This window comes from Protopterus annectens, chromosome 11.part0 (assembly GCF_019279795.1).
Source record: "Protopterus annectens isolate FY-2018-M chromosome 11.part0, PAN1.0, whole genome shotgun sequence".
In the NCBI taxonomy this organism is placed as follows: Eukaryota; Metazoa; Chordata; order Ceratodontiformes; family Protopteridae; genus Protopterus; species Protopterus annectens.
Window position 1 is genome coordinate 1538149626 of NC_056745.1, and position 24195 is coordinate 1538173820.

The following is a 24195-nucleotide window of genomic DNA, read 5'->3' on the forward strand; positions in this document are numbered from 1 at the left end:
CAGTGTCTCTTGAGAGAAACATAATGGACTGTTGTTTGCAGAATTTTAAGTGCTGGGCTGGGCAGGGCTAGTGTTCTGCCTGGGTAATTGCCTGATTCTGATTGTTTTCACCTGCTAGCTCTGCTAGTACTCCCTGGTAACTTCCACGATTTGATGTGCTTCCTTTTTCCTTACTGTTTCCTCAGGGGCGGAGCGCTGTGCTCACAAGCGCAAACACGTGCACAGCAACTACCACATGCGTACACATGCTTACCCGGGCTAAAGCTTGCTTATTCTTCTTAAAACGCGCACACACCAGCTGAAACGTGCTTACAACTGTTTACACAGCCTTATATATGCTTACTCCAGCTTACACGTGTGCACACATGCTAACACGCGCGCACACTGTCGTACTCGGGTTTACTGGTGCACACACGTGCACATGCACACTCAGCAAGAAACTTTGGTGTTTGGGTGCTGAGTTTTAGCCAGGTCTCAGTTATGGTTAGAATGTCAGGGGAGTAGTGGGTTATGAATGCGTGTAAGTGAGGAAGTTTGTTTGATATACTCTGAGAGTTAAGATTGATGATAAGTATATCTGATGGGTGTTTGATAGGGGGCATGATGTTGCATGGCCTTGGATTTGGGTGAATATCTCTTGAGGTTAGGAGGCATTTCCTTAAAAGTTTGATTGTTTGTACTATGTCTATGTGGTTTTTAAATTATATTTTTCTAGTGTAGGATAGTGGAATACACTTCTTATATATGTGTAGTATTGAGTTGTCATTAAATAAAGTAGGAGCTATTGGGAAGTTTATGTGAGTTACTATAGGTGTGGAGGTATGTGTTGTATGGTAGGTGTTGTAGGGTAGTGGTGTGATAGTATGTACAGATGTAATATAGGTTAGGGTTGTGAGGGTTAAAAGGAGAGATGTTAGTAAGACTTGCATAGTGTGTGGAAGTGGTATTTGGATGTAAGTAGTGTTGTGCCGAAGGGGTGGAATGGTATAGAGGTATGGTAGGATACTATTGTGTGAGTTTATTGCATAGGGAGAACATTAGGGGGTGTGGTTTGGGTAGATGCAGCTGAGTGGCTGCAGGGAGTGGTCAGGTGACAAGGGGGTTAAAATAACTGTAGATGTAGTGGGGGCGGGTGGGAAATGGGGGCAGGGTAGGGGAGTGGACTGGGCTGAGTGTAGCGAGGTGAACGGATCAGGGCCCAGACACCACGAGACTACAGAGACAATCTGTGATCTCTATTCAAGGGAGAGCAAGAAAGGCAGAATAAATGGGGTAAGTTCAGAGTATCTGCTTCCCTTGGAATTACTTTTGTTTGTCCCTGTATTCATTTCTGGTTGGGGAGTTATACGGGAATCCTAATCTGATAATGCTAGTGCTGCAAGCCCCCCGAGAGGAACAATACGCTGCTACTTCCTAGCTTATGTAAGACAATTTAAAAATATATTAACCTTGTTTCCTTTAGAAAAAAATGTCTAAATAAAGATTAGAGTGCAGGAAGATCATAGGCGTTATGCACAGCAGTCTGTTAACGTTGTGAGCCTTTCATAGGGGTGGGTTGAGTTAAAGTAGTAAAATTGAGTGGTGTTTCTATGGGGAAGAAAGGGAAAAAAATGGAGATCCCGTTTAAACTAGTGAAGTAGACCTTTAGGTGCAGACATAAGCAAAAGAGGAAATAAAAAATTACAGTGCAAAAAAGTTTAATACAGTGGAGCAACCAGTTACCTAGAAGGATATACTATTTAGAATAAGGTATACACAGATATAATTAGTCTTAGTTAACAATTACTTAACAACATGCATTAGCCAGTATTCCTTATAGGTATACAATGAAAGTCACTCAGTATGAGTCCAAAATCACAACATTTCAATGAGGTAGTGGGTCACTGTTTATAAATACTATGTATACACATTTCAGTTACACCAATAGCAATCCCAGTGTTTCCAAAAAACTAGACTATCACTTTAGATTAAGTTACTCTAGGATTTCAATCAGTATTATGCCTCATTTCAGAAATTAGTTTGGCAAAAACACAGTAATTTACATTAATCCACTATGTCGCTTGGTTCCTTTTTCGCAACACTAACACTAGACCACACTAACAATATACAGTATGATTTAGAATCCTCATGCTAAGTGTTTCTATTTAATATGCAGTTATATTAGTTTATCAGTGAAAACGGCAAGTATTTCTATGTTCCCCTATGCCCCAAATACATTATACATCTACCTTTCTATCGCAGCAGACTGATCAGCAGTATTTATGGATGTGAACTGTTTAAGGCAATTGCTGGACACTACTTCTTAGTCTAATACACTTACATACAGGCAGGTTACTGTACAGTTGTACTTTACATCAAAAAACATAAAATCAGTTGCACTTTACATCAATAACCATAGAATCATACATTATTCTATTAAAAAAACAGCTGCAGTTAAGTAGATGAATGGTTTTACCACCGCAAAACGGGTTCCGTAAGCACTATCAACTTAGATGATTTGAAAAAATAGCACGAGATAGAGAGTTTAAAAGCCTTGCTTCCATAGTTAGGGCTGCTATGGAAACAATGTCTGATTAGTGTATCTACCGCCTCGTAGTTCCAGCCAGACACCATGAGACTACAGAGACAATCTGTGAGCTCTATTCAAGGGAGAGCAAGAAAAGCAGAATAAATGGGGTAGGTTCAGATTATCTGCTTCCCTTGGAATTACTTTTGTTTGTCACTGTATTGATTTCTGGTTGGGAAGTTATACAGGAATCCTAATATGATAATGCTAGTGCTGTGAGCTCCCGAGTGGAACACTACACTGCTACTTACCAGCTTATGTAAGACAATTAACAAAGATATTAACCTTGTTTCCTTTAGAAAAAAATGTCTAAATAAAGATTAGACTGCAGGAGGATCATAGGCATTATACACAGCATTCTATAAACGTTGCAAGCCTTTCATAGGGGTGGGTTGAGTTGAAGTAGCAAAATTGAATGGTGTTCCTTGTTTCCTTTAGAAAAAAATGTCTAAATAAAGATTGGACTGCAGGAGGATTATAGACGTTATGCACAGCAGTCTGTTAACGTTGCGAGCCTTTCGTAGGGGTGGGTTGAGTTAAAGTAATAAAATTGAGTGGTGTTCCTTGTTTCCTTTAGAAAAAATGTCTAAATAAAGATTAGACTTCAGGAGGATTATAGGAGTTATGCACAGCAGTCTGTTAACGTTGCAAGCCTTTCGTAGGGGTGGGTTGAGTTAAAGTAGTAAAACTGAGTGGTGTTCCTTGTTTCCTTTAGAAAAAAATGTCTAAATAAAGATTAGACTGCAGGAGGATTATAAGCATTATGCACAGCAGTCTGTTAATGTTGTGAGCCTTTTGTAGGGTTGGGTTGAGTTAAAGTAGTAAAACTGAGTGGTGTTCCACCTCTGCAAGCACTAGCAACTTGTGTATACGTTATATATCTGCATGCATTCCATAATCTACAAATGCCTTTTTGTAATCTCTCCACACCATACTTAAGTTATACATTTTTCATATCTGTCTGTTATGGATTTTGTTTAATAATAACTTATCCAATAAAAGTTGCTCCCCACGGAAGTGAACACTCTCTGCACCACAAACAATCCAGATAAATAAAAATGCAACACAAAAAGGTGCAAAAGTGAAACAATGCAGGAAAACATAAACAATATCCAAAAAATGATGTAATCCAGAACAGGATAGATGTACTGATAGGTTCATAGATTAGTACTAGGCTAACTACCCTTGTAGGCCATTTCAAGCCTAGCCAATTACCCCATGTGAGAATCAAACCCTGCACCTTGTGTCTGTAAGGTAAACTCCTTAACCATTATGCCATCCGCCCACCCTCAAAGTACAGCAGCACAGTAGTAAAAAAACAGGTTTATTCAGAAACAATGAACAATGTGGTAAGCGCTTTCACCTAAAAAGGTTTCCTCAGACCATGGTGTGTTGCATTTTTATTAATAATAACTTAGCCTTTGTTCCATATGATTTTCTTTCTGTTCTATTGGAATGATTAAATCTTTTTTAAAATCTTTTTCTAAGTGACTATAAACCCTACATGCATTAATTCCTGTGTAGAACATATTATGAACTTATTGGTGTATAGGTCTTAGGATCTTGCACATTCACATGTAAGGAGGAGTGTGTTTTCTTCCTTTGGTTAGTCACATTGTCATCCATTAGGAATGTGCATATAAATCATTTTTTACTCAATAGTAAATAATTGTGCAAAGATGTTACTATCATAATGCTCCCCAATATGCATTCTATCATTTGCACTGAAGAGTCATGATATATATATATATATATATATATATATATATATATATATATATATATATATACATATATATATATATATATATACATATATATATATATATATGTGTGTGTGTGTGTAACACTTGCACAGCTGAGAGATACAAAGCATGTGTTGAGTTGCACTGAAGAGTCATGATATATATATATAAATATTTATATATATATATATATATATATATATATATATATATATATGCAACACTTGCACAGCTGAGAGATACAAAGCATGTGTTGAGTTGCCATATTGTATAAATAGGAAGGAAAGAGGGAAGATGAAGTAGAAGAATGCAGAGAAGGACAGTGGGAAGGGAAAATTGGTATGAGATGGAGGAAAGACAGAATTCTTTTTGGACAGGTATTTTTTTATCATTAGCAAAGAAGGTTAGAGGACAGAAAGAGGGAGATGATTCAGGTAGGAGGAAGGACATATGAATGGCAACAAGTACAGACACACAAACATGTAGCACAAAGGCTAAGAGAGGATTTGTTGATACAAATAGGGCATCACAAATGAGATATGCAGGCAGCGGATGGAAAACGGTAATGGGGAGAACTGGACAACAAACAGAGGGTGAGTGTTGTACAAGTAAAGGGAACATCACATTGGGGGATACGGTGGGGGGAGGATCAACTGCCAAGCTGTCCCAGCAGGGAATCCATGCAGAATTTGTCATAACTTTCTTGGGTGGCGTAAGCCAGGGAACCTTGTTGGCTAGGCTTATGTAGGCCCTTGGGACGATAGCCTAGTACCTACCTATAAACCTATGAACCTATTTATGTACCTGATGTCAGCAATAGGTTCAGCCACTTCTGGCCTGATTATTACAGCTGTGCAGCTATGTGACTTTGCCTTTCAGATGCAGATATGCTCCAGGATATAATCCAGATCTTGAGAAATCTGTCTATTTTAGCTTTGACCAGTCTCTGCACCTCCTTTGAGTGAAAAGGGAATTATCAAAATGTACAAATTAAATGTGCAGCTCTGTGAAAAATAAGCATATGTGAAGGTTTTATGCACAGATTGGTAAATGCAAGGATGTACGGCTCAGGCTTGCATGATACCAAATAGGACATGAGTAACTACATTGACAATAACAGGAAATGGACAAGTAGTCATTGCTCTAGTAGTCTAGATGCCAGTGGACTGGTTCATATCTTCATGACAGTTGTCATACCTATGTGATTTCAAGAAAACAGCCACAGTGAAGGACAGTGTATGGGCAGAAATGCAATATGAAATGGTTTTCTATCAAAGACAGTGAGCATCTATGCAGTGGTAATCACACACCTTTGAGACACTGGATAATAAAATTTTGAAGTACTACTAAGGAGAAAAAAATAGCCTAATCACATTAGTAGACCTATGGTCAGTACAGCTGGCATGTTGATAGCAGTGAGATGGAAACAATGTAGCAGTCCTACAAGCATACAAAACATATGCAGCATTTAGATTTTAAACAGAAATTCAAGATTGACCAGTGCTGTGATTTACATGTGAAGGAGATATACAGGTTGGGCAGCAATGGCTTGCATCTTCTTTGGCAGGCAAGTTAGTTAACTGCTATCTCCTTATGTGTTGCAAAATGCAGAAAAAAAATTAATGGGAATTGCATAATCATGGTCATCATAAACAGCCTGCAGCAACATAGCAAAGTCTACCTTAACATGACTTATCATTAAATCACTCAAGTAATATTCTGATTGTTTCTTCCTAGTATTTTTTCCGTTGGTGGAAAAGATCACCACAGTGCTTCCTCACATCACTATATTTGTGCCTGCACTGTTCACTACAGGAGGTGATACCTGTGTCATCATTCACGGCCCTGCCAAGGGAATACAAGGCATCGACGTTGTACAGTTTACCCCCACAGAAGACCCTAGCAGACACTCCCTTGCTCCATGTGCAAAACATGAAAAAAGGTTTTAGTCACCCTATTACACTAGTTGGGAGCCCTGCATAACTCCGATCCTGCAGAGGCCATATCCACTCACCAGTTCAACTTCAGGGATAAAAATGAAAGCTGAAGCATGTGCCATATGTCACAGAAACCACACAATATAGATCAACAGGTATCACAGTAGTACAATTTTCATCTGTGGCAGCATACTGCTTGTGGTTTTTACAGTGGTCCAGGGCAACAGCTATGTAAACATGCCCCAGACTCATAGGCACACACACACACACACAAACACACACACACACACACACACACACACACACACACACACACACACACACACACACACACACACACACACACACACACACATGCACACACACTGTAAGAGACTCATATGGTTGAGAGAACTCTCAAAAGGGAGCAAATAGTTCACCATATGCATGCTGTAACTCTGTAGTAGCATTGAGTGAGAACAAATAGAGGCACACATTAATTCATTACAGTGCGTGTCCATGAGGCAGACCAGGCATTATAGAGGGGAACAGGACTGATCACAAGTCTCTAAGTAGCAAGACGTACACACAGTCACCATATTGTGAGATACCATACTATAGAAATAGTTGTATTACTGAAACCACAGGATATTTCAGTACAACAAGTTATAGAGAAATCTACAGCAGCGAGAAGTAGTGGTAATGTATACATTATAAGGGCAACTTCAACCACTATGGCTGCCTCACGCAACTGCCACAGCACACTGATTGTGTGTGGTAACAGTGCAATAGCCCTAGAAGGGATATTTAAGAGTCTGTGAGGGCTGGGACTGGAAAACACAGATGGGTACAGGGAAAAAGCAAGAAATATTGCAATGGTCAGGTGGACACATCCATACAACATCACAGAAGCCCTGGTGGGGGAAACAGTCAACCATGGCTCCTTGCTCTCTTTGGGGTAATTGTGCAGAACAGCAAAACAAGCATGAATGATGGTATACTTGTATGGACTTGTGGTCCAATGTGAGCACACAGAGGATATGAGCATACCTTTATGTCCACTACCATATGGTTATGATGCATAGCAATATGGCAGTGGACACTGTCCCTGCAGTTCTATAGGCAAATGGCTAGTGTATGGAGACCACATGGGAACTACATTGATGGCAGACAGACCTATTGTATATAATATCCTGGCCACTGCACACCACCTGGACCAGGCAGCCTTACAGGCAATCTGTGAATGCCATCAGCAGCCTCAAGGCCCTCAGACAAATGTGTTATACTCATAAAATACCAACATGGTGGTGCTTCTGTCCTCTGCTCTCTATGAAAATCACATCTGCGCTTTCACGTGCCCCACCATCACATTGAGAAATTGATGGATGATTTGCAAGCCCTATAACTATTCTGTGCATGTCCAACTGCAACCAGGTCTGCATCCATCAGTGTTTTGGTTTTATGTCATCCAAAACAGCCAAGTGTAATGCAGTCTATCTGACACCATGATTATGGCACTACCAGTAGTTCCTGTACCTTTGACTGTACCCACTTACCATTTATAATGTACTGTTAACCTGTGCTCATGGATTCATGGTTTGAGGGAGGTAAGACTCCAGATTGTATCTGACATGGCCATTCAAAGATAAGGCATTGATACATAACGGTACTATCAACACGTAACTGAGTAGGTTGTTATACCCCAAGAAAGTCATGTTTTAGCACAGACATCTCAGGTTACAGAATGTTCCACCATCAAATGAGGTGCCATTAGCATGGGACATGCCATAATTGTACAAATTCAGTAGAAATATGAATGTGGGCTCAGTTTATGTTGACTATATTTGCTCCAGTAGGTGCTTGTGGCAACAAGAAGTCAGTTCTTCATTTCTGTTGTATGGAATTAAGTGACAGAGTAATGCAGTAGATAGCAATTCTGCCTCACAGTGCTTGGTTCTCTAGTTCAGTTCTCACATGTACTGCTTTCTTTGTGGAGTTTTCATGTCATTTCTCTCTGTTAGTGTGAGATTTTGCCAGGGTGTATGTTTTTCTCCTCCATCAAAAAAGTTCAATATGTAAGTGCATTAGCAGTGCTTAAATTGCCATAAATGTGACATGTGAGTCTGCATATTATTCTGTATGCAACAAATGATAGACTGCCATCCAGTCCAGGATTTGTTCAAGCCTTATGCTAGGTTTTTTTTTTTTTTTTTACTTTTTCTAGGATAGGCTTAGGTTCTGCATACCTATGCAGTGGATACTGTGAGTATTAAAAGTAGAAAGACAAATGGAATTGTTTGGAATGAAGTGATATAGCCATGCACCAATACATACCAGACATGTGGATGTATGATGTTCAACATGCGCTAATATGCACTTGACATGCAGATGTATGACTGTTATGTGTGCCTGGGTGTTGCAGTTACATATGATTCTGCTTCATGGCCACTTGATGCTTGTTCATCCAGGGTTGTTCAGGAATTTTGGAATTGTACACTTCTTACTGTCCAACTCCCACACAAGGAAGGAGACAAACACTGATAACTGTTCTGCTACCACAAGACATTGCTATTTGTGTATGGTTTCTTTGTAGCGTAAATAAAGAGTTAAAGTCACAGTCATATTAGACACCTCTAATGGGTAAAACTAATGTAGTATGATAAGCACACAACACCCATCACTCAGTGATACTCATTACAAATTCATTTTTACCTCTGCCATTGCATTCATGGGTTAAAGGCCAGGACAATTTCTGTACCTGCACTGATCATAGTGTGAGCCATAGTGTAACTGCAGAGATAGAATAAGTAAGGTAAAGCATGTTGGGGACACAACCTCACATATTAGAATAACAATGAAATTAAAAGATTTTTTTTTCTATTTTCTAAATAGCTTTTATTTCTGGGTTCATAGAAAGCAATACTTTAGATAATACATTAGTGTTGAACGATAATAATTTAATATATTGGATGGATTGCTTTAATGAAGATAATACAATAATGGTTAGCAAAGTAATGAGTAAATTTGGTTTAGAATATTCAAACTGGCAATTCATATTTAAGATAAGATCTAAATTATGGAATTACAAAAAGTCAATGTCAGATAATGAAAAAGATGCATATTCAAATTTATGGAAATATTCTTCTTAAATTATTAACAAAAATGTTGATATTAAGATTACCTTATCTAAGTTATATACATTTATCACAGAACTGGACTGTAAGGTTAACAATAAGCACTGGGATTTTATTAAAACATATAATGTAAATGAAATAGGCACTGAAATTAATAAAGATTTTATTCTCAAATCTATTGGTTTAACAACATCCTCTATATTTTGAAAAGTTTTTTTTTTTTTTTTTTACATGGAAATACTTTTTTAGAATTTGTATACTCCATATAAGATTAATAAAATTTATAAAAACAATGAAATCATTTGGTAGAGAAAACAAAACATTAAAAGCAGATCAGTAACACCCTTTTTTTAAATGTGAAAAGAATATTACAAATATGAATGACATTACATCACTTTACAGCATTGTGGACTGATAATTCTGTTATTAGTGATTCATTTTTGTTAATCAATTCTCCTATACCAGATTGAATTAGCACTTTATAATATCCATTAATTTGACTTTATTGCCCATAGTTAGGAAGGTGATTACTATGAAGTGGAAACAAATTCTCCTAATTTTAGTAATTTTATTAATCTAATGACCATTATGTGTCAGAAAGAAATGAATGTGATTTCTATAAGGTCTAATGGGCAAATTATTAATTTTAAACAGTGGACACAGTTAAAATTGCTGTAGATAAATAAATTTAATGTCACAATATTTAAAGTTATCATCTAACCTAATATTTAGATTAACACGTAGAAATAATGTTCATTCATGGTAGCAGACCAAGGCAGCTAAGTAATAAATCCAAAGTCCATAAAGATGAGCATAAAGACGAAAACTGAGTCTCAGTGCGATGGAACAAAACTTTTATTCAACTTAACATCGGTAAGCGCTTTCACCACAAGGGCTTCCTCAGACCGTAAACTGACTCAAACATACATTCAAATTTATACCACAACCTATTAAATTCGATCAATAATTATTCAATTAAATAATTACATAAAACATGCTAATAATGTGCTTAAGGTGACCAGAATACATTACACAAAATACAGTTGTTAAAAAACAGTTGTTAAAAAACAGGAGATGATATTAAAACGTAAACATCACATCTAAAAACATGTAGTGAAATTTCATTTATTTCTAATTTTCATTTATTTCTAATTTTCAATCTCCTGTTGCTTAAAATAGGTTTTAAGGGAACTTTGTCATTGAGTCCAGGAAATTTATCCTCTCTAAAGCGGATAATCCACCTGGTTTCACAGCTTTCTGTGTAATTTCTAAAATTGCCTCCTCTTATCCCTGGCTCTATCAATTGTAGAACAGAGAACCTAAATTCATGCATACTATTTGTTTCACTGATGTGTCTTGCTAAAGCATTACTGGGTGTACCTATTCGTGCATGATATACATGTTCCCTGATTCTTTCTTTTAGCATTCTATTAGTTTTCCCTATGTAGAACGCTGTACAGGATACGCACCTCGCTAAGTACACCACATTGGTGCTGTTACAATCAGCTGTTACATGAATATTAAAAATCTTATTAGTAATGGGATGAACAAAAATGTCGCTGTTATCAACATAAATACATTGATTACAATTCCCACAGGATCTCATCCCACCTTTGGAGCCTTGGCTAATGGTCTTACTTAACATACTAGGATAGCATAATAGCTGTTGAATGTTCTTTTTATTTTTAAACAGAAACCTGGGTTCCACACCTACTACTTGTTGTATATTCATATCTACTTGTAGAACACCCCAATGTTTACGTATAATACTGCACATCAAAGGTGTATCCATGGTATAGAACATAGGCACTTTTTCTGAACCAAATGGTGGTATTGCTCCGAATACGAAGGGCTTAGTGGAAGCCCTTAATAAAATGGAATTTGATATCATGAAGCTCAAGAGAATGCAGCTCCAATGCCAACATTTTGAGGTATGTTTACATAAAAAGATCATACCACGTGGTCTACGCATTTTAAAAATGCCGACCACAGGAAATATGTACCCAGAACTTTTATATAAATGGCAGCAATTAAATATAGACTTAAGCATGAATTATATGAAGTTGCTGAATGAATTTTTTCAGCCTGAAGAAGACAAGTTAAGAGACTCCGTTTTTGAACAACAACGATTGGTCTCTAGCATGTACCCAAAGGATCATGTTGATTTAGGAATGGACAAATTGTTGGACAATGTAGCAGTGTATGAGAAAAGACTGCTTGAAATAAAAAAGAATAAGATTATTAGAGACATTAATGATTTCAATTCTGGCCAAGTTTTTGTTTGGCCGAGGGCGAATGGTATTCGCTCTAATGCTTCTGTTACAACTGAAAGTAGATCATATGTTTGTAATAGAGATGCTAATGTTTCTATTAATAATGTTGAATCAACTGACAACGGGTCGAATGTATTGAATTATGTTAATACAGCAGTTAATGCAGTTGATAGTTCCATTGCTCTGGAGACCAATGTTAGATTGCATGAAACAGCTCCAGAGGAGGTGCCTATTGATATAAATAAAGATAACATTAGCTCCGGTGGAATTTTACTAGGCCCAGTTGTTAGAAGGAAGGTCATTTCGTCAATGCATGACACAACCCAGGTTTCTAATCCTCCAGTCCCTTTCCCCTTAGATCACAAATAGCAGGCCACGAGACCTCTGTCTTACAGCAGGGGGAGACAAAAACGCAAGGGATCAGGGGGAGAACAAGTAGGACCCACATTGAAACAAATGTGGGAGTGTGTGGACAATTGCTAATACATAACTTATCTAAAAGGATTTTAAATGAAGATGAAATAAAACTTTTAAATAAAGGGCTTTCCTTTATACCTGCTAGTAGAAGTGAGTTAACGGATACAGTGATAGATCTTAAATTATTTGTACGAAATGTTCAACTTAAAATTGATTTTGGAAATAATGACTCTGGAAATTTAAATGTTTTTAAAGTACCTAGTACTTATGTACCTATGATAAACCCAGTTTTAGATGTTTTTACTAAGTTGGTCGAAGAAGACTTACACAATTATAGTTATCAAATGAGTAATAGTAACAGAAGAAGGAACAAATTGTCTTTCAAACAAAGATTAGCTTTAAAAAATTTAAGCAGTGATACATCTATAATTGTTAGGCCAGCCGATAAAGGCGGCCTAGTTGTCATAATGGACAGGGACTGCTATATTTCTAGTATGCATTCTTTGTTGAATGAAGGGGAATTTTATTCTCCGTTAACAATAAAGGAAGTAGAGGTCAAAGTATTTAAAATATATGACATGTTGGATGATTCACTTGCATGTAAATATATTGATGCTAATTTATATAAGTTTCTATGGACTAGTAACCCACTGTTACCAACAATTCAAGGACTTCCTAAAGTCCACAAAGATTTTTTGAACCCACCTTTAAGACCCATCGTCTCAGGACGTGGTTGGGTAACTGAACCCTTGTCGCTCTATATTGAGTACTATTTAAGACCTTTAGTAGAACAGAATTCTTTTATTTTAAAAGACAGCAAACAGTTTCTTCTTCAATTATATGATTATATTAAAGGCTTAGAACAAGATATGCCCTATTTATTAGTTACTTTAGACGTAACGAGTCTTTTTACTGTTATACCTAATATTGAGGGTGTCATGAAAGTAAGAAATTATTTAACTACACATTCAACATTGGCTGATAGTAATATTGACCTTATTCTGTTGTTTTTAGAAACAGTGTTAGAGAATAATATTTTCGTTTTCCAGGACACTATATATATCCAAAATGATGGCGTAGCTATGGGCACATCTTGTGCTAATAGCTACGCCAACATTTTCATGGCTGCTTGGGAAGAGGATTGTTTATTTAATATGGATGATTTCAAGACCCATGTAGGGTTTTATAAACGATTCGTAGATGATTTGTTTTTAATATGGAAGGGTGATGAGAACACGTTAATTAATTTTGTATCACAAGTGAATAACTTCACCCCGTATCTCAAATTCACCATGAGTTATTCACGTGAATCTCTGCCTTTCCTGGATGTGAATATAGTGAGACTTGACAATGGCTTATTAAATACAGGAATACACAGGAAAGCATGTTATCGTAACACTTTGTTACATCGAGATAGCATGCATCCTCAGTATGTGTTCCACAATGTAATAAAAGGACAAGCCATGAGGGCATCGAGATTGAATCCATCTTATGACAATTACAGATAGGAATTAGAAGGTTTAGAATCATATTTATTGGTTAGGGGATATAAGCCGAAGGAAATTGAGAAGGTTTTGGGAGATTTTGACACTGTTAGAACTTCTAATGGAGTTCCTTATTTTTCTGACATCAGATTTAATGACAATGAAGGCAGAACATTGGGGTGTTCTACAAGTAGATATGAATATACAACAAGTAGTAGGTGTGGAACCCAGGTTTCTGTTTAAAAATAAAAAGAACATTCAACAGCTATTATGCTATCCTAGTATGTTAAGTAAGACCATTAGCCAAGGCTCCAAAGTTGGGATGAGATCCTGTGGGAATTGTAATCAATGTATTTATGTTGATAACAGCGACATTTTTGTTCATCCCATTACTAATAAGATTTTTAATATCCATATAACAGCTGATTGTAACAGCACCAATGTGGTGTACTTAGCAAGGTGCGTATCCTGTACAGCATTCTACATAGGGAAAACTAATAGAATGCTAAAAGAAAGAATCAGGGAACATGTATATCATGCACGAATAGGTACACCCAGTAATGCTTTAGCAAGGCACATCAGTGAAACAAATAGTATACATGAATTTAGGTTCTCTCTTCTACAATTGATAGAGCCAGGGATAAGAGGAGGCAATTTTAGAAATTACACAGAAAGCTGTGAAACCAGGTGGATTATCCGCTTTAGAGCGGTTAAATTTCCTGGACTCAATGACAAAGTTCCCTTAAAACCTATTTTAAGCAACAGGAGATTGAAAATTAATTAGAAATAAATGAAATTTCACTACATGTTTTTAGATGTGATGTTTACATTTTAATATCATCTCCTATTTTTTAACAACTGTTTTTTAACAAATTTTTTAACAATTGTTTTTTAACAACTGTTTTTTAACAACTGTATTTTGTGTAATGTATTCTGGTCACCTTAAGCACATTATTAGCATGTTTTATGTAATTATTTAATTGAATAATTATTGATCGAATTTAATAGGTTGTGGTATAAATTTGAATGTATGTTTGAGTCAGTTTACAGTCTGAGAAAGCCCTTGTGGAGAAAGCGCTTACCGATGTTAAGTTGAATAAAAGTTTTGTTCCATCGCACTGAGACTCAGTTTTCATCTTTATGCTCATCTTTATGGACTTTGGATTTATTACTTAGCTGCCTTGGTCTGCTACCGTGAATGAACATTATTTCTACGTGTTATTATATTTTTACTTTCACAGTAGTGTTTATCTTGTTGAAGTGCGGATTGTTGTTTATTTTAATATTTAGATTAGTTACCAGTGTTTCACTATCCTTGTATCCATGTACCTTTGTAAATATTGCAAAACATTTGTTTATTTAAAAAATACAAAATAAAATTACTGCAAAAACTTTATTACAGTCAGTGACTATGGCAACTAATACAAATGACAATTGTTTCTGCAGTGATGTTTCAATGAGTGTGATGTCCATATAGATGAAACAGGATTCATTTACTATTTTAATGTGACATTATGTAACTAAAGGTATGCTATAAAATGTGCTTGCATTTGTTCCTATATACAATGACAGAGAAAAATAAGTTTGGCAGTTACTTATTCAAGTCCACTTTTTGGGAATTAGTATTTGCCCATCGTGATATTTAGGCTTATTGTTTTTTATGTTCTGTTGAATCATCCACTTGCTGCTCGATAAAGTGTAATGGAATCAAATGTTTTCAGTTAGCAAATTTGTGTTATGTTATAATAATGAATTTTCTAGAAGAATGCTGAAAACCACAACTGTTCATTTGCACTCAGTTTCAAGTCATTAGATTACCAATAACAGAGTTTAATTTGAATAGTAAAAAGTATAAAAATAAAAAACTCACATATTTCAGTGATTATGGAACAGATAAATTACCACTGTCAGCTTTAAATTTCAGTAATACTGACTCATGCCTTGCTGCAGTTTTATTGTGTAAATTAATTTAAACCCAGTTGATATTCAGGAAACAAAATGTTTATTTAAAGGCAAAAAACATAAATCTGACTGAACATAAACAACATAATGCTCTACAGAGTAGACTACAGCTTGCATGAGTCAATTTGGCCTTCAAGTCTTGTGAATAGTCAGAGCAGCTATGCACATCCAGAAGAAAAATTAGATAAATAAGAATTAGAGCCCTCTATTGTTGATCAGAAACAGAAACTACTTGTAATGAATGTAGTTTTGCAATTATGCTCCAAAACAGGGGAAAAGACAAGTTAGTTAACTGCCTTTCTGATGTTGGAAAAGTGCTTAATACTGTTGTGCTTAATACTGTTTTGTTAAACACCCCAGAGTGATGTTAAGCTCATGTCTCATAGTGGGACTTAACGGCAGACAGTGCCTTCTGGCAAAGGACAGCAACAATAGGAAAATTGCTGTAAAAGTTGTAAGATACTTTACTTTCTCTAAGCATAAAGTGTGCAGAATGTTGTGTCTTAGCTTTTATACCTGTTTGTTCTTCAGATGGACACTTTGTCTCCGCCTGCTGTCTGCTAGGCAGAGTTAATTGTTTTATCATCTTTTAAAGCCTTTGAAAGCTGGCAAAACAGTCTATGCTCATATATTTCTTTTTTCTGCAGCTGTTAGCACATGCAGCAAATAAATGTCCATGCACTACAAAGATTTACAATTGCAACTCACTGATAGCAATCCTTATTATTTGTTCTCAACATAAATGCTAAGACTGACATCTTGACCTTTGCTTTTGAGGTGATTTTTTTTACATCTATATTGTGAACACATAACACATTCATTATGATTGCTGTTATTGGGAAAATAGCTTTCTCATTTTGCTCATAATAAGTTGGTTATGATAGCTGCAGAAAAAGCATTCCCTAGGCTAGGTCCTGTCATTTGGAGCGACCTCCCCACACATACTTGAGACCTATAAACGTGTTCTTAAAGGCAATCATCTTAAGGCAGTCCTGATACTTAGACAATAGTTAATACCAGATGATTCAAGTTAACAGTGCTTCATTTATGTCCTTGTACCGGAATCCTTATGTGTTGTTTGAAATATTATTGGTTTCCCTACTGTACTTCTATACAGAACTCTTACTTACACCACTGTTTTTTTTTTTTTTTGCCAATGTATTTGTACTTGACATAACTTTTGTTTATTGCCAATGTACTAGTTAGGTTCATAGGTTCATAGGTGTGTACTAGACTAACGACCACAAGGGCCTTTTTAAGCCTAGCCATGCATCCCAAATCTATAACAAGTTCTGGTACTCTTGATAAGTGTAAAGGCTTAGGAGATGAAACATTTACTAGCAGGGGCCTTAGAGATGAACCATTTGCAGGCTACCTGTGTCCATTAGAGACATAGGTGCCAAACCCGAAATTAATTTCTATTTCCCAGCCTATTGTCCAAGTTGCACTTAAACTGTGTTAGGGAGGAACACTGCTTCTCATGAATGGGGACCCTGTTCCAGAGAAGGACTAGTCTCTGGGATACATACCTGTCTCTCCAGCAGACCCTCTTTATATCACAGGCAAGGTTTAAGTCTTTAGAATGGGTCATTCTAGTGCTGTTTGTTTTGTGGATATGCATGAAGTTCATCAGTGTGGGTACTGTCAATGCCTTATATGCCAGGGATAGATCTCACCTCAAATTCCTGTAGGAGACAGAATACAGGGATAGGGCCTTCAGGCAGTGTGAATAGGGCATGTTACTTATGCCGTGTATTCTTTTAGTGAGGAACCTGTGTGTGTGTTCCAATTGTTGGATGTGCCTAATTATGTACATACCAAAGGGGCATTGTACTCAATAACAGGTTTGATGAATGCCAGATACAGTGAAACAGTGACATCCTTGGACCTAGATGCCATACCTTTTGTTTATAAGTTGCACAACATATGATTTCCTCACTACTGTAGACACATGATGGTCAAAGGTTAGATTACTGTCTATGTGTGTCCCCAAATTCTTGACTATTGGGTTATCTCTTAGGATGTGTTGTCAATATGAAAGTTACCAGTGATGGATGACTTCCTTTAGAATGCTATTATGCATTTCTTGGCATTTATTTTTAGTCCATGGCTCTGATACCAGTTATTAGTCCGTGTCAGCCCTCCCTGGGGAATATTTGTGTCAGTGGGAGATTCTGTGACTGCTTCTAATTGCAATCATTTGTAAATTTAGTCAGCCAGAGGCCATTGACATTGGCCTTAATTTCAGAGAAGTCTTTGGGTGTTGGAGCCCTAAGTCATTTTACAGACTTCGTCTTTCCGTAAGGGACAGAGGCAGTACCCCAGGAGTGAATTTACTGTCCACCATCCATTTATCCAAATTCTTTTTGAACAGAGTGAGAGACAGGCTTTGTTTTAAGAAGATGGAAGTTTATTCCATAGAAGAGGTAGCCTTTGGGAAAACAAATCTGTCTCTCCAACAAGATCTGTTAGAGTCACAGATAAAGTTCAGGTCCATGGAACACATAACCCTTGAATAATTTTTCTTGCAAATATGCAACATGTTCATCAGAGTTGGATCAAATAATGCCTTGCAGGTCACAAATAAGTCTCTTCTCAATAAACAATATGAGTCTGAGTAAAGGGATAGGTCCATTAGTTAATCTGCGTAATACATGTCTTATGTGTAGTATTTTTTTTAGTGAGAAACCTCGGGAGTTGCTCCATATCATGTAAGTGCAAAGTTAGGTACATAGATAAGGGAGCATTGAAATTGATTATGGGCCCGATGAGGCAAAGTACAATGGTATTATGACTTCCTTTGATTTTGATGACATACCTTTACTTATAAGTTGAGCCACACATAAGGATTTCTCACTTCTGTAGCTACCTGGTGGTCAAAGTTTAGTTTGCTATCTATCTGTGTTCCTAGGTCCCTCATCACTGGGTCTACTTTTAGGGGTGTAATATCAATATTATAATTTTCAGGGAGGTGTGATTTACCAAAAGTTAAGATTATGCATTTTTTTAGCATTTACTGTCTGGTAACAGTCATTTGTCATTTGTCATTTTTAGGCCTGCTTGTAGGATGTCAGCATCATCTGGGGATTCAATAATTGCTCCCAGCATGCAGTCATTGGTGAACTTGGTAAGCCAGTGGCCCCCAGTAATGGCCTTCACTTCAGAGAAGCATATACTAAACAGGAGAAGGTCCAACACTGAGCCCTGTGGGATATTTTTAATAAGAGGTTTCTAATCAGAAGTGGATTCATCTATTCAGACAACATGTGTCCTGTCAGTGAGCCAGTTTGCTATCATTCTGATGATGCGGGGGTTTATGCTTAATTCAGTAAGTTTATCTATGATCCCACTAGTGGGGAATTGTGTCAAATGATTTGGCCAGGTCGAGATAAGTGGTATGTACCATTTCACACTCATCCATGGCTCTGTTGAATTTCTAAAAGAAGTCCTCCAGATTGAGCAGGCAAGGCCTCGCTTTGACAAAGCCAAACTGGGTCTGGTCTAGTGTTTGTAGATTTCTTATGCTGTTATTGATCAAGTCAATGATAATTCTCTCCCTGGCATTGCAGATAAGAGTGGTCAAGCTTATGAGTCTGTAGTTGCCTGGGTCAGTTGATGGGGCCACCTTGCACAGAGGGACAATTGTTGCAGTCCTCCATTCTTCTAGGACAAAGCCCATTTGTAGGATCTGGTTAAAGAGAGTTTTTAGTGACCCTGATAGATTCTGAATTAAGCTACTTAAGAAGCATCCTGGAATGTTGTCGGGACCCATGGAGGGTGTGTTTTTGGCTTTAGCGAGCGCAGTAAGCACCTGTTCCTTCATAAGGACTGGTAAGGGGATAGTTGCAGGTACTTCTTTGGGTGTGGTAGGTGATGGGGTAGGGGAGAAGTTTGAAATGAACTTGTCAGCCAGCATGTTTACTATAGTTTTGGGCTGGGTGTAAGAGTTGCTATCCATAATTAACTTGCCACATTACTGAGCATTTCTCATGAGGTTATAAACATAATTAAAAAAATACTTATGGTTATCTTTTAACTGGGAGGCTATTTTTGTTTCATAGTTTGTTTTGGCAGATTTGAACAGGTCTATAAATTGTTTGTTTAGACTGGGTAGTGTCTTTTTTGCACTGTTTTAACTTTTCCTTCTTGGTTTTGGAGAGGATTTTTGAAAAGACAATTTATGCTAGAAGTCTACCAGGGTGGTTTATTTTTGCTAGTAATCATAGGTTTGACTTGGACAGGTACCGCCTCCTATATGCAGCTATGAATATTGGTGCACGGTGCTTTTGTGTACAGCTCAGAGTAGGCCTCGGTGTCATCCAGGTTTGCAGAGGCTTGGAAATTTATTAAGCTGTCACTTTAAGGTAATTGGCCTTATCAAAGTTTTTAACAGCTTTGGAGTTTGATGGGGGTTCTAGGTTAGTTTTAATACTAAAAGAGATCATTTTGTGGTCAGAACTTACCGCAGAGGAGTTAATGCATGGGACGGAGCAGCATCTCCCCATGTTCATGAGTACTAAGTCATGGATATATGTACCACTAGTTGGAGAGCTAAGTAGTTTCTCTAGGGTGTTTTAGTTAACAAAATCCTGAAATCTCTGAGCAAATGGTTCATATAAGTCTGCCAGAGTGGTTTTAGATGCAAACCAAGGTCTTGTAGTCACAGGTGTCTAAGCCAGGCACGGGAAAGCTCTGTCTACAAAAATGTAAGGCTTTTATACCAGCATAAATATCAGTACAAGTCCTACACAAAAGTAAACAAATATCACAAATATTATACCTGCATGGCATTATCAGTAAATAAGATTGTTAAAGGGTGACTAAACGTTTCCCTTTGATGCTTAGCCTCGTCACTTTTCTTTGTGATTAAATGATACTCATACTAGCTAACTTCCACAAGTGTGAATGGCTGTTAGCTGTAGGCACTCATTCAGATTAACAGGGAATATAGCTTCCCTAATGGAGCAGACTGTCCTAGCATAACTCGATGCATCTCAGCCTATGGTCCACTGAATGGTGCCCCTAACTGCAGGTGTTGTATCTACATGGAAGATGATTGCAAGTGTTGTATCTGCATGGTAGGTAATTTAGATATCTTCACACCTGGACTTAGAATACAGAGGCATGCTGATTATGCATTATAGCCAAGCAGCACAACTCAGCCAAGCTGAGCACAGTGAACTGCTACATTCAGGGCTATTGCCACGAATACTGCCCAAGGTTTATGTTGCTTGTATATGATAAGAGCGGCACATTTTTACATTCTGACACTTTTAAATACACTGCAAGCAAAAATACTAGGTAGGTGGCTACAATATTTGGATTAAGATAGTTTTAAGTGCAAATATCTTAAGTACTAATAATCCTGATGCTTTAAGGTAAAGAATGATGCACAGTTTGTGACCGTTTCATTTTTCAGACAAGAAAATGTGCTTTGTATTCATATATTTACAGTAGTTCAGACACTTTGCTTGTTGCTAAGCCTTGTCATGCTATCTTTCTTTGGTATTAAACCTCCTATGGTGTTTCACCAGCATCTGCTTTTAACAGCTGTACAGTGCAGACATACACAGTCAGCAATGGCAGATGATCATTCAGATGGTATTAAAATACTGATAAATAGTATCAAGCTTATGAAATTATTATTATAATTATTTGTGAAGAGAACATTTATATCTAACCTTTATTAAGTAGTAGGTGCAGTTCAGTGTGCTGTTACATTTATAATAAATCTAACCCTCAATAGCCATTTCCCATCTTACTGAAACTGCATCATGTTTATTAGAACATGCTAATGTTCCCAGATATAAATTATCATTATATATATATATATATATATATATATATATATATATATATATATATTACTGCATAATACATTTAGTTTGTTGTCTTTCAGGCAGTCGACATTATAGTGTGGTGGGATTCATTACATCAGCAGGTTTATATTATTTTGATCTAACATACTTTGCTAATGGGCCTTCCCTGACAAACAGAGACAGGATTTTTCAACTAACCAGCTTTATAGCCTTATCTGTCACCATCTGTCAGGTGCAATTATCTTTCAGTATTTTAGATTGCCTTTTGAGGGTTGTTACAATGTATCTGTTGCTTTCCTGCTCAGTAGTCCATCCTCTGCGGATTCTCATATGTCACAAAATTAATTTCATCTCTCAGCTAAATTTGCTCTCCTTTTTTGCCTGTACTTATGGAAAATCACACTAGAAAGATTCTAGCTGAAACAAATTTACTATACTTGTGTTCTTTGTCACTTTGAAGAAATATGTATAACACTGAATTTTATTTTCAGACAGTAGACAGCTGCTGTTTGAACACTGACCAGATAGTACAGTGGGTAGAAGCAAAATGAATGTACTTAAATTTGGTTAAAGGGATAGTACAGCATTTAAATGACTGTAACACATGCAAAGTGACAAAAGGATGAAATGTTTGTAAAAATGGTGGAACAACCATCGCAAAAATAATTCTCTTATTCTATCGATATGACAGAGCTACAACTCTAAATCTAATCAATCAGCAGTCATACCTCTCAACTGCTTAGAGCAAGAAATCTGGACAAAGCCATACATAAAAGTGGGACAAAGGCCCAAAAATAGGAACATTTTTTAAATATTGCTCTTTCAAACTTAAAAAGTTAATAGAATAACAGGTTTTGCATTAGCATGAATTTTCTGAATAATATGAAGTCTGAAACTCAAATGTCTGTCATTATTATCTAACTTCAGTCTTTAATGATTTACCACTAATTTGCCAGAAAGACAACTTTTTATGAAAAATGGACAAAAAATATGAGGCCAAAATCTGGACGTTCTGTGAAAATCTGTATAGTTGACAGATATGCCAGCAGTAGAAAAGTTGAATTAACTTTCCATTACGGATATATGCTGTGACAAATTACATTTTGCAAACTTATTTTACTTATATGAATGCAATCATATTGGCTGAAATCTTTGTACAGTACATATCTATTGAGTGCTGTCTGACAAGCTGTGAAATAAAATTATGATAAAAATAAATCCATCAAATATCTGTCCATTATCTTCTGTTTGGTTAACAAACCACATTGGAAGGCACATCTGTTTTGAAACATCATATATTTGTGGCTTGTCTTCCTTTCATTTCTTTGATCAAACAAAAATGGAATTCTCCCCAGCTGAGGATTCTATCTCTTTTATAACTCATTAGGGATTTGATGAAAATGTTTCATGTTGTGGAAAGTAATTGTCAGCACTCAAATAAAATTACCTTAGGGAAGCAGATATTGCATTGTCTACAAAGTAATCCCACCAAATAATTAGAAGATTTAAAAAAAATGTATCTCAGAAAAACAACACAAGCTGTAGAGCTGAAGTTTTTTTTAATTCCTTTTTGGACCAGAAATAAACTTTTTTTCTCACTTGCCTGAATATGCTTTTTGAAAAGTTGTGGGTTAGATATTGATAAAAATGATGCAGGAATCATTTTATTATTTAAATAGCAATAAAATTTAATAGCTATTTCCTGATCAAAATGAGTAATTTTATCTGATAAGCAATTTAAAGATACCTGATTGACAGTGCATAATCACATGGAAAATTATCCAGACTTCACATTCACTATATGCTTTTAACATCAGAGAAATGCACTGATGCTGTGTTTAGCAAAAATGCTTCATTCTTTCAGTTACTCAGAGGAGATGATTGATATACTAATAATATGGATACATGATTATCTCTACCTATCTAGAAATCATTACAATGGACGGGAACTTGGAGGTTGAATTGCCTATTCTTCACAGGAGGGGTGCTTTGGCTAGGTACATGCAATGCTTTAATACTCCCTTATAATATTAAATGACACCCATAGCTGGAGGAGCCTTACACTACTTTTTAAGGGTTAAACAACCAAAGCTGGCCTGAAAAAGGTTCTACTTTAGAGAAATACAATTGTTTGACCATAATTTAATTATCGTCACTGAATCAGTGTGGGCTGTTCTTTATATGAACAAGACTGTAATGACTGCACTCTCTTTACTGATGTACATAGAAATATGTGTGCACATGCATGTGTGTATAGTTATATGCATGTCTGTGAGTGTGTGTGTGTGTGTGTGTGTGTGTGTGTGTGTGTGTGTGTGTGTGTGTCAAGGGGGGGGGGCTTGTGCATGTGTGTATGTGCCTATAAAATTTAAAGTTTGAATTAACATAAATGGAAACAAAAAAATAAAAACAAAACAACCAATTAAACAAGACCATTGGATCACTTACATGCATTCCTACTCCTACAGACTTACAATTTTTGTAAAACAATTGGAGGAATCATATAATTTAGAGTACTCTAGAAAAGAAGCAGTTTGGGTTCATGGACTTTAACCTCCACTGGATCTGTCCAAATTAATATATATATATATATATATATATATATATATATATATATATATATATATATATATATATATATATAGCTATATATATGCATATGTATATGCATATGTATATGTATATATAAATATATATATATATATATATATATATATATATATATACGCAAAACACCTTGAGGCAGCAACTTAGGATCCTGAGAAAACAGAGAAAAAAACACCACAACAAACTTATAGCACTTTCGTTCCACTTTAATAGCTAGGAACGTCATCAGAAAGTTAAATACAACAGAGCTAAAGTTATTTAAATATCCCTTT